We start from the raw sequence: 10,532 nt of genomic DNA on the forward strand, positions 1-10,532 counted from the left end.
TATCACATGTCACACACATACATATGGTATATATATCCATATATAAGAATCCATTTAAGTAGTCCCTGTATCTTCGGCCATTTATGAATCTAGAAGATAAAAATCATCAGAAGTCAAGTAAAAGATCGTATTTTGCTATGACCGTCTTCCAGGTTACTGAGCCCCCAGCTCCCAGCCCCCACCAATATGAGAGGACACCCAGTTGCTCCCACCTGTGCCAGTAAACTTTCTGATTCTTATGAAACTAATGGAAGAAAAGTGGGGTTTCCTTATTTAAATTTCATTTATTAAGGTTGATCTGTTAAAGGGCCATGTGTATTGTCTTCTGCCTATTTTTCTTAATTAAGAGCTCTAGCATTGAGGGAATTCATTTTGTAATTAGGAATTACAAATATTTATCTTAATTTTGCTTTATTGGCATTTTGCCAAGCAAAATTTTTGTGGTTCTATTAATCCTTTAATACATTTTTGTGCTTAACAGGTATTCAATCCACCTGAACTTCATTTTTTTCTTTTTATTGTGGTAAAAATACACTTAAAACAATCACCATCTTAATCATTTTTGAGTGAATAGTAAAATGTTATTAAATTCACATCCTAGGGGCGCCTGGGTGGCTCGGTTGGTTGGGCGACTGCCTTCAGCTCAGGTCATGATCCTGGAGTCCCGGGATCGAGTCCCACATTGGGCTCCCAGCTCCATGGGGAGTCTGCTTCTCCCTCTGACCTTCTCCTTGCTCGTGCTCTCTCTCACTGTCTCTCTCTTCTCTCAAATAAATAAATAAATAAAATGTTTAAATAGATTTAAAAAAATAAATTCACATCCTTATGCAACCATCCTTACCATTCACCCTCATGACTCTCTTCATTCATTCATTCATTCATTCATTCATTTATTTATTTATTTGACAGAAGGAGAGAGAGACTGCGAGAGAGGGAACACAAGCAGGGGGAGCAGAAGAGGGAGAAGCAGGCTTTCCGCTGAGCAGGGAGCCCAATGTGGGACTCAATCCCAGGACCCCAGGATCATGACCCGAGCCAAAGGCAGACGCTTACCAACTGAGCCACCCAGGCGCCCTGACTCTCTTCATTTTTAAACATGAAACTAGGCCCCTTTAACTCCCCATTCTCCCATTCTCCCCTTCCCCCATCTGTGGCTACTACCATTATACTTCTCTGTCTTTATGATTTTGTCTAAGTACTTCACAGAAGTGGAATCATGGAATTTGTCTTTTTGTGATAGGCTTATTTCACTGAGCATAGTGACCTCAAGTTTCATCCATGTTGTAGCATACTGAATTCTTTTTTAGGGCTGAATACTATTCTGTATGTATGTGCCACATTTTTTTTTAATCCACCCATCAGTGGACACTTGGGTTGTTTACATGTTTTAGCTGTTGTGACTAGTGCTGCTATGAACATGTATGCACAAATACATCTTTTGAGATCCTGCTTTCCATTCTTTTGGATATATACTCAGAAGTGGAATTGCTGGATCATATTGTAATTCTGTTTTTAATGTGTATGTGTGTGTGTGTTTTTAAAATTTTATTTATTTGACAGAGCGAGAGAGATCACAAGTAGGCAGAGAGGCAGGCAGAGAGAGAGGGGGAAGCAGGCTCCCCGCCGAGCAGAGAGCCTGATGGGCTCGATCCCAGGACTCTGGGATCATGATCTGAGCTGAAAGCAGAGGCTTTAACCCACTGAGCCACCCAGGCACTGCTTTTAATGTGTTTTTTTTTTAAAAGATTTTATTTATTTGAGAGAGTGCATGTACAAGCAGGGAGAGTGGTAGGCAGAGGGGGAAGCAGACTCCCTGATGAGCAAGGAGCCCGACACGGGACTCCATCCGAGGACCCTAGGATCCTAACCTGAGCTGAAAGCAGATGTTTAACCAGCTGAGCCACCCAGGCGTCCCTCTGTTTTTAATGTTTTGAGGAAACTTCATCATACTATTTTGCACAGTAGCTGTTACCATTTCGCATTCCTATTACAGGGCACAAAGTTTCCGATTTCTCCCCAACCTTGCCAAATGTGCTTTCCGGTTTTTTGATAGAAGCCACCCTAATGGGTGTGAGCTGGTATCTTACAGTTTTGATTTGTACTTCTCTGATTAATGATACAACTTTTGATGTGCTTGGCCATTTGTGTATCTTCTTTGGATAAATACCGGTTCAAATCCTTTGCCCATGTTTGAATTTGTTTTTTTCTCTTGATATATATATAGATATAGATATATAGATGTAGATATCTTGATATATATATATATGTATATATATAATGTGTATATATGTATCAATGAATATATGTATTCATTCTAGATATTAATCCATTATCAGATAATATGATTTGCAAATTTTTCCCCCATTCTGAGGGTTGCCTTTTTATTGTTGTCTTTTTTTTTTTTTAAGATTTTATTTATTTGTCACAGAGGAAAGGAGGGAGAGAGCAAGCACAAGCAGGGGGAGTAGGAAAGGGAAAAGGCTCCCCACTGAGCAGAGAGTCCAATGCAGGGGTTGATCCCAGGACCCTGGGACCATGACCCAAGCCAAAGGCAGACAGCTAACCGACTGAGCCCCCAGGGACCCCACCTTTTTACTCTATTGATTGATACATAATGTTTTAAATTTTCATGAAGTCTAATTTGTTTTTTCTTTTGTTACCTGTACTTTTGATGTCATACCAAGAGATCATTGCCAAATCCAATGTTACGAAGCTTTTGCAATATGGTGTCAACTGAAGGGTCCAGCTTCATTCTTTAGCATGTGGATATCCAATTTTCCCAGCACCGTTTGCTGAATAGATTGTCCTTCCCACATTAATGGTCTTGGAACCCTTGTCAAAAATCATTTGACCATATGAGTGAGAGTTTGTTTTTAGACTCTCTGTATTCCATTGCTCCATGTGTCTTTCATTATGCCAGTACCGCACTGTTTTGTTTTGTTTTGTTTTAATTTGACAGAGAGTGAGACAAGGAGACCGAGCACAAGCAGGGGGAGCAGCAGAGGGAGAGGGGGAAGCAGGCTCCCCGTCCAGCAGGGAGCCCGACATGGGACTCAATCCAGGACCCCAAGACCATGACCTGAACCGAAGGCAGAAGCTCAGCCCACTGAGCCATCCAGGTGCCCCCACACTGTTTTGATTATGGTAGCTTTGTAGTTTAAGTATTGAAATCAGGAAGTGTGAGTCTTCCAGTTTTATACTTTTTTTTTTTTCCAAGATTGTTTTGGCTATTCAGTGTCCCTTGAGATTCCATATGAATTTTAAGATAGTTTCTGTAAGAACTGTCATTGTGATTTAGATAGAGATTGTGTCAAATCTGTAGACCACTGAATAATATTGACATTTTAGCAATATTAACTGCTCCAGTCTATGAGAATGAGATGTGTTTCCACTTATTTATGTCTTAATTTCTTTAAGCAATGTTTTATTTTTGTTGTTTGAATCTTTCACCTCTCTGGTTGAATTAATGACAAGGTATTTCAGGATGCTTGGATGGCTTATTTGGAGGGGTGTGACTCTTGATCTTGGGGTTGTGAGTTCAAGACCCATGTTGGGTGTAGAGCCTACTTAAATTAATAAATAAACTTTAAAAAACTACTTAGTATTTCTTTCGATGCCATTTTAAATGCAATTGTTTTTTTAAAATATCCTTTTGGATTGTTCATTGCTAGTGTATAGAAATGCAATTATTTTTTGTGTGTTGACTTTGTATGCAGCTACTCTGCTGAATTCATTTATGCTCACAGGGTTTTTTTTTTGTGTGTGTGTGGAGTCTTTAGAGTTTTCTACATAAAAGATCATATCATCTGCAAGTAGAAAATTTTACTTCTTCTTTCCCGATCTGACTTCTATTTGTTTTTCTTACCTAATTGCTTTGGCTAGAACTTTCAGTACTGTTAAATCAAAAGTCATTAAAGCAGGTATCTTTGCCTTGTTCCTGAACTGTGAGTAAATTCTTTCATTTTTTCAATATTGAGTATGATATTCACTGTTGATTTTTCATATGTGGCTTTTATTGTGTTGAAGTAGTTATCTTCCTAATTCATTGACTTGTTTTTTTCTTTTAACCATGAGAAGATGTAGGATTTTGCTATATGCTTTCTCTGCATTATTTGAGATGATGATGTAGTGGTTTTTCCTTCATTCTATTAATGTGGCATATTGTATTGATTGATTTTTTGTTTTTATTTTTTATTTTACTTATTTCTCAGAGAGAGAGAGCACAAGCAGGGGGAGTGGCAGGCATAGCAGGCAGGGGAAGAAGCAGGCTTCCTACTGAGCAAGGAGCTCAACGTGGGACTCAGTTCCAGGACCCTGGGATCATGACCCAAGCTAAAGGCAGACACCCAACCAACTGAGCCACACAGGTATCCTTGTTGGTCAATTTTTCTTTTCTTTTCTTTTTTTTTTTTTTTAAGATTTTATTTATTTATTTGACAGAGAGAGATCACAAGCAGGCAGAGAGGCAGGTAGAGAGAGAGGAGGAAGCAGGCTCCCTGCTGAGCAGAGAGCCCGATGTGGGGCTCGATCCCAGGACCCTGAGATCATGACCTGAGCCGAAGGCAGCGGCTTAACCCACTGAGCCACCCAGGCGCCCCTTGTTGGTCAATTTTTATATGTTGTACCATCCTTGCATTCCAGGAATAAACTCCACATTGTCGTGATGTGTAATCCTTTTAATGTGCTGCTGAATTCTATTTACTGGTATTTTGTTGAGGATTTTTTGCATCAGTGTTCATAAGGGATATTATTCATAAGTAGTTTCCTTGTAGTGTCTTTGGCTTTAATATCAGAGTAATGCTGGCTTCATAGACTGAATTAGGAAGTGTTCCTACCTCAGTGTTTTTGTTTTTGTTTTTATTAAAGGTTGAGAAGGATTGGTGTTAGTTATTTAAATGTTTGCTCAAAACCACAGCGAAACCATTTGGTCCAGAGGAGCTTTTTTTTTTTTTTTTTAATACTGATCAGCTCATTACTACTTATAGGTCTATTCAGATTTTCTGTCTTTGTGATTTAGTCTTGGTAGGTTTTTTGTTTCTAGGTATTTGTCCCTTCTCCTAGGTTATCTAACTTGTTGGCATACAGTTATTCATAGTTCACTCTCTCACACATGCTCTCTCTCGTAGCAATGTCTATAGTGGTTTTTTATTTTTTTTAATTTTTGAGAAATTTTTTATTTTTTTAAATTAATCTCTACACCCAGTGCAGGGTTCAGACTCACAACTCTGAGACAGAGAGTTGAATGTTCCACTGACTCAGCCAGCCAGGTGACCCAATACAGTTGGGGTTTTTTTGTGGGTTGTTTTTTTTTTTTTTTTTTAGAGATTTTATTTATTTGACATACAGAGATCACAAGTAGGCAGAGAGGCAGGCAGAGGGAGAGGAGGAAGCAGGCTCCCTGTGGAGCAGAGAGCCCGATGCGGGGCTCGATCCCAGGACCCTGGGATCATGACCTGAGCCAAAGGCAGAGGCTTTAACCCACTGAGCCACCCAGGCGCCCCTACAGTTGTTTTTTTTCATTGAAGTGTAATTGACATAAAATGTGTTAGTTTCAGGTGTACAACATATTAATTTGACAATTCGTTATATTAGTGCCTACTGTACTCTCTTACAGTCCTTTTTATTTCTATAAAATCTCCACTTTCATTTCTGATTTTAGTAATTTGAGTCTTTTTAGTCTATCTAGCTAAAGGTTTTTCAATTTTGTTTAATCTTTTCAAAGAACCACTTTTGGTTTCATTGATTTTTTTCAATAGAAAAAATCTCTTTAAAGATTTTTTTAGAAAATTTATTTGACAGAGCATGCACAAGACAGCACACAGGCAGGCAGAGCAGCAAGGCAGTGGGAGAGGGAGAAGCAGGCTCCCCGCTAAGCAGAGACCCTGATGTGGGGCTCAATCCCAGGACCCTGGGATTATGACCTGAGCCAATGGCAGACACTTAAACAACTGAGCCACCCCAGCGCCCCTATTGTTTTTATATTCTGTATTTCATTGATCTCTATCATAATCATTGTTATTCCCCTCACTTTGGGTTTAATCCTTTTTTTTTTTTAACTTCTTTAGTGTAAATTGAGTTGTAGATTTAATATCCTTTTTTTTTTTTTTTTTTAAGATTTTCTTAGAGTAATCGCTATACCAACATGGGGCTCAAACCCACAGCCCCAAGATCAAGAGTCACACGTTCCACCAACTGCGCCAGCCAGGTGCCCTGCTTTCTTATTTTTTAAGCTAAGCATTTATAACACAAAATTTCCCCTTTAACACTACTTTTGCTGTGTTCTGTAAGTTATGGGATGTTGTATTTTCATATTTATTCATCTCTTAATTATTTTCTAATTTCCTTTTGATTTCTCTGATCCATTGGTAGTTTAAAAGTATGTTCTTGGGGCGCCTGGGTGGCTCAGTGGGTTAAGCGTCGGCCTTCAGCTCGGGTCATGATCTTGGGGCCTGGGATTGAGCCCCACATCAGGCTCCCTGCTGAGTGGGGAGTCTGCTTCTACCTCTCCCTCTCTCAAATAAATAAATAAAAATCTTAAATAAAAGTATGTTCGCAATTTGATAACTTTTCCAATTTTTTGTTACTGATTTTTAAATTCATCTTGTGATCAAGGAAGGTAGTTTGTATATCTTTTAAAATCTGTTGAAACTTAATTTGTGGATTATGGTCTCTCCTTAAAAATGTCCTATGTGCCCTGGAGAAGAATGTGTATTCTGTTGTGTAGAGTGTGCCTTATATGTTGCCTTATTGTGTTAAATCCTCTGTTTCCTTAGTTATCGTCTGTCCAGTTTTTCTCTCCATTATTGTGAATGGGGTATTAAAGTCTCCTAATTTCCCTAGAATATCTTTTTTCCATCATTTCAATTTCAACCTGTTTGTGTTGTTGGATCTCTCTCTCTCTCTCTTCCTATAGATATAAATAGATATAGATATATTTGTTTATTTGCGTATTTGAGAGCACAAGCAGGGGGAGTAGCAGAGAAAGAGAGGGAGATGAACAGGGAGCCCGATGTGGGGCTCGATCCCAATACCCTGCAATCATGACCTGAGCTGAAGGCAGACGCTTAAAACCACTGAGCCACCCAGGTGCCCTGTGTCATTGGATCTCAAGTGAGTCTCTTGAAGACAGCATCTAGTTGGATTGTGTGTGTGTGTGTGTGTTTAAATTGAAGCATAGCATAGTGTTATTAGATGTACAATATAATGACCATTAGGTACAATATAATGATTCAATATAATGATTATATTGTATACAATATAATGATTCAGCAGTTCTGTACATTACTCAGTGCTCGAGATAAGTGTACTTTTTTTTTTTTAATTTTTTTTTTTTCAGCATAACAGTATTCATTATTTTTGCAACACACCCAGTGCTCCATGCAATCCGTGCCCTCTACAATACCCACCACCTGGTGCCCCCAACCTCCCACCCCCCACCCCTAAGTGTACTCTTAATCCCCTTTATCTTTTTCACCCATTCCCACTTCCTTCCCCTCTGGCAATCACCAATTTGTTTGCTGTATTTTAGACTGATTTGTTTCTTTTCTTTTTTTTTTCTTTTTTCTTTTTCTTTTCTTCATTTGTTTCTTAAACTCTATATATGAGTGAAATAATGATATTTGTCTTTCTTTAGCTTATTTCACTTAGCATAATGCCCTCTAGGTCCATGCATGTTGGATGATGTGTTTTTATCTATTCTGCCCATATCTGTCTTCTGATTGGAGAGGTTTAACCATTTACATTTAAAGTAATTTTGATGAGGAAATTCTCTCATTGTGCTATTTGTTTTCTATATGCCTTACAACATTTTTGTCCTTCATTTCCTGCACTCCTATAGTCTTTTGGGTTTAGCTGATGACTTTTTTTTTTTTTTTTTGTAATGAGATGTTTAAATTCCTTATTTCCGGGGCCCCTGGGTGGCTCAGTGGGTTAAAGCCTCTGCCTTCGGCTCAGGTCATGATCCAGGGTCCCGGGATTGAGCCCCGCATCCCCCCCCCCCTCTCTGCTCAGCAGGGAGCCTGCTTCCCCCACTTCCCTCTCTGCCTGCTTCTGCCTACTTGTGATCTCTGGCTGTCAAAAAAAAAAAAAAATTCCTTATTTCCTTTTGTGTAGATTCTACAGCTAGAATCTTCCTGGTTGGCATGGGGAATACATTTAACATCCTAAAGTTAAAACAGAATTTGAATTTATACCAGCTTATCTTCCGTAACAAAAAACAAAACCAAAAAAACTCTGTTCCTTTACACTTCCAACCCCATTCCTTATAGGTGCTGTATACCCCAAAACATAAACTAATATATTTTTTAACGTATTAGTCTTTTTTTTTTTTAAAGATTTTATTTATTTATTTGACAGAGAGAGAGATCACAAGTAGGCAGAGAGGCAGGCAGAGAGAGAGAGAGGAGGAAGCAGACTCCCTGCTGAGCAGAGAGCCCGATGTGGGGCTCGATCCCAGGACCCTGAGATCATGACCCGAGCCGAAGGCAGTGGCTTAATCCACTGAGCCACCCAGGCGCCCCCGTATTAGTCTTTTAAATTACATAGAAGACCAGAAGGTGCCTCCTTAGCACAGTAGGTAGCGCATCAGTCTCAAAATTACGTAGAGGACCAGATTTGCATTTATAAATCAAAGGTACAGGGGGCGCCTGGGTGGCTCAGTCGGTTGAGCATCCGGACTCTTGGTTTTGGCTCAGGTTATGATCTCAGGGTCATGGGATTAGGCCCAACATTGGGCTCTGCGCTCAGCACAGAGTCTCTTGAGATTCTCTCTGTCCCTCTCCCTCTCCTTCTGCCCCTCCCTCCACCTGTGCTCTCTCGCTCACTCGCTTACTCTCTAAAATGAATAAATCTTTAAGAAAACAGGGATGCCTGGGTGGTTCAGTTGTTAAGCGTCTGCTCAGGTCATGATCCCAGGGTTCTTGGATTGAGCCTCACATCGGGCTCCCTGCTCAGCAGGAAGCCTGCTTCTCCCTCTCCCACTCCCTCTGCTTGTGCTCCCTTTCTTACTGTCTTCCTCTGTCAAATAAATAAAATCTTTCCAAAAAAATCTTTAAAAAACAAAGTTGCAGTAATCCTACTTTTACAATGATTTTTTTTCTTTAAATGTATTAGTTTCTTTTCTTTTTTAAAGTAAGCTCTAGGGGCGCCTGGGTGGCTCAGTGGGTTGGGCCACTGCCTTCGGCTCGGGTCATGATCCCAGGTCCTGGGTTCAAGCCCCGCATCGGGCTTTCTGCTCGGCGGGGAGCCTGCTTCCTCTTCTCTCTCTGCCTGCCTCTCTGCCTACTTGTGGTTTCTCTCTGTCAAATAAATGAATAAAATCTTTAAAAAAATAAAAATAAAATAAAGTAAGCTCTATGCCCAGTGTGGGGTCTGAACTCACAACCCCAAAGTCAAGAGTCACATACTCTATCGACAGAGCCAGCCAGGTGCCCTGGCCAGATGCCCCAAATGCATTAGTCTCTTAAGTCATGTAGAAAACAAAAAGTACTATTACAAACCATTGTTATGATTAGATTGGCTTTTATAACTGTCTAGACGTTTATTCACCTTTATTGAAATCTTTGTTTCTCATTAGGGTGTCAGGTTACTGTCCAGTGCCCTTTTGTTTCACCTTGCAGGATACATCTAGTGGTCATGAACTCCCTCAACTTTGGTTATCTGGGAATGTCTTAACTTCTCCCTCACTTTGGAGGGATAGTTTTACCAGATATAGGGTTCTTGGTTGACAGTTTTTGTTTTACTGTTTGTGAAGCACTTTGTATCTATTGACCCACTGTGTTCTGGGCCCCAAAGTTTCTTTCTTTCTTTTTTTTTTTTAAGATTTTATTTATTTATTTGACAGACAGAGATCACAAGTAGGCAGAGAGGCAGGCAGAGAAAGAGGGAGAAGCAGGCTCCCTGCCGAGCAGAGAGCCCGATGTGGGGCTTGATCCCAGGACTCTGGGATCATGACCTGAGCTGAAGGCAGAGGCTTAATCCACTGAGCCACCACCCAGGCGCCCCATGGGCCCCAAAGTTTCTAATGAGACATCTTTTGATTATCTTATTGAGGATCCCATGTGTGTGAGGATTTGCTTTTCTGTGGCTTTTCAGAATTCTCTCTGGCTTTTGCCAAGTTTGATTACAATGTGTCTCAGTGGGTCTGAGTTTGTTACTTGGAGTTTACCCAGCTGCTTGAATGTTTATCTTCATGCATTTTCATCAAGTTTGAGAAGTTTTCAGCCATTATTTCTTCATATATTCTCTGCTCCTTTCTCTATCCTTCTGGGACTCCCACAATGTATATATTGGTCTTTTTGATGGTGTCACACAGGTCCCCTAGGTTCTGCTCACTTTCCTTCACAGTTGTTTTTATTTCTCAGATGCAATAATTTCCATCACAGAAGTTTGCTGATTCTTCTACCTGCTCAAATCTGCCTTTGAATCCCTGTAGTGAATTTTTCATTTTCATTGTTTTTCAGCCCCAGAATTATTTTTTCTCTTTAGTTCTATCATTTCCATTTTGTTCACACATTTTCTTGACTGTCTACATC

The sequence above is a fragment of the Lutra lutra genome, chromosome 18, assembly GCF_902655055.1.
Source record: "Lutra lutra chromosome 18, mLutLut1.2, whole genome shotgun sequence".
NCBI lineage: Eukaryota > Metazoa > Chordata > Mammalia > Carnivora > Mustelidae > Lutra > Lutra lutra.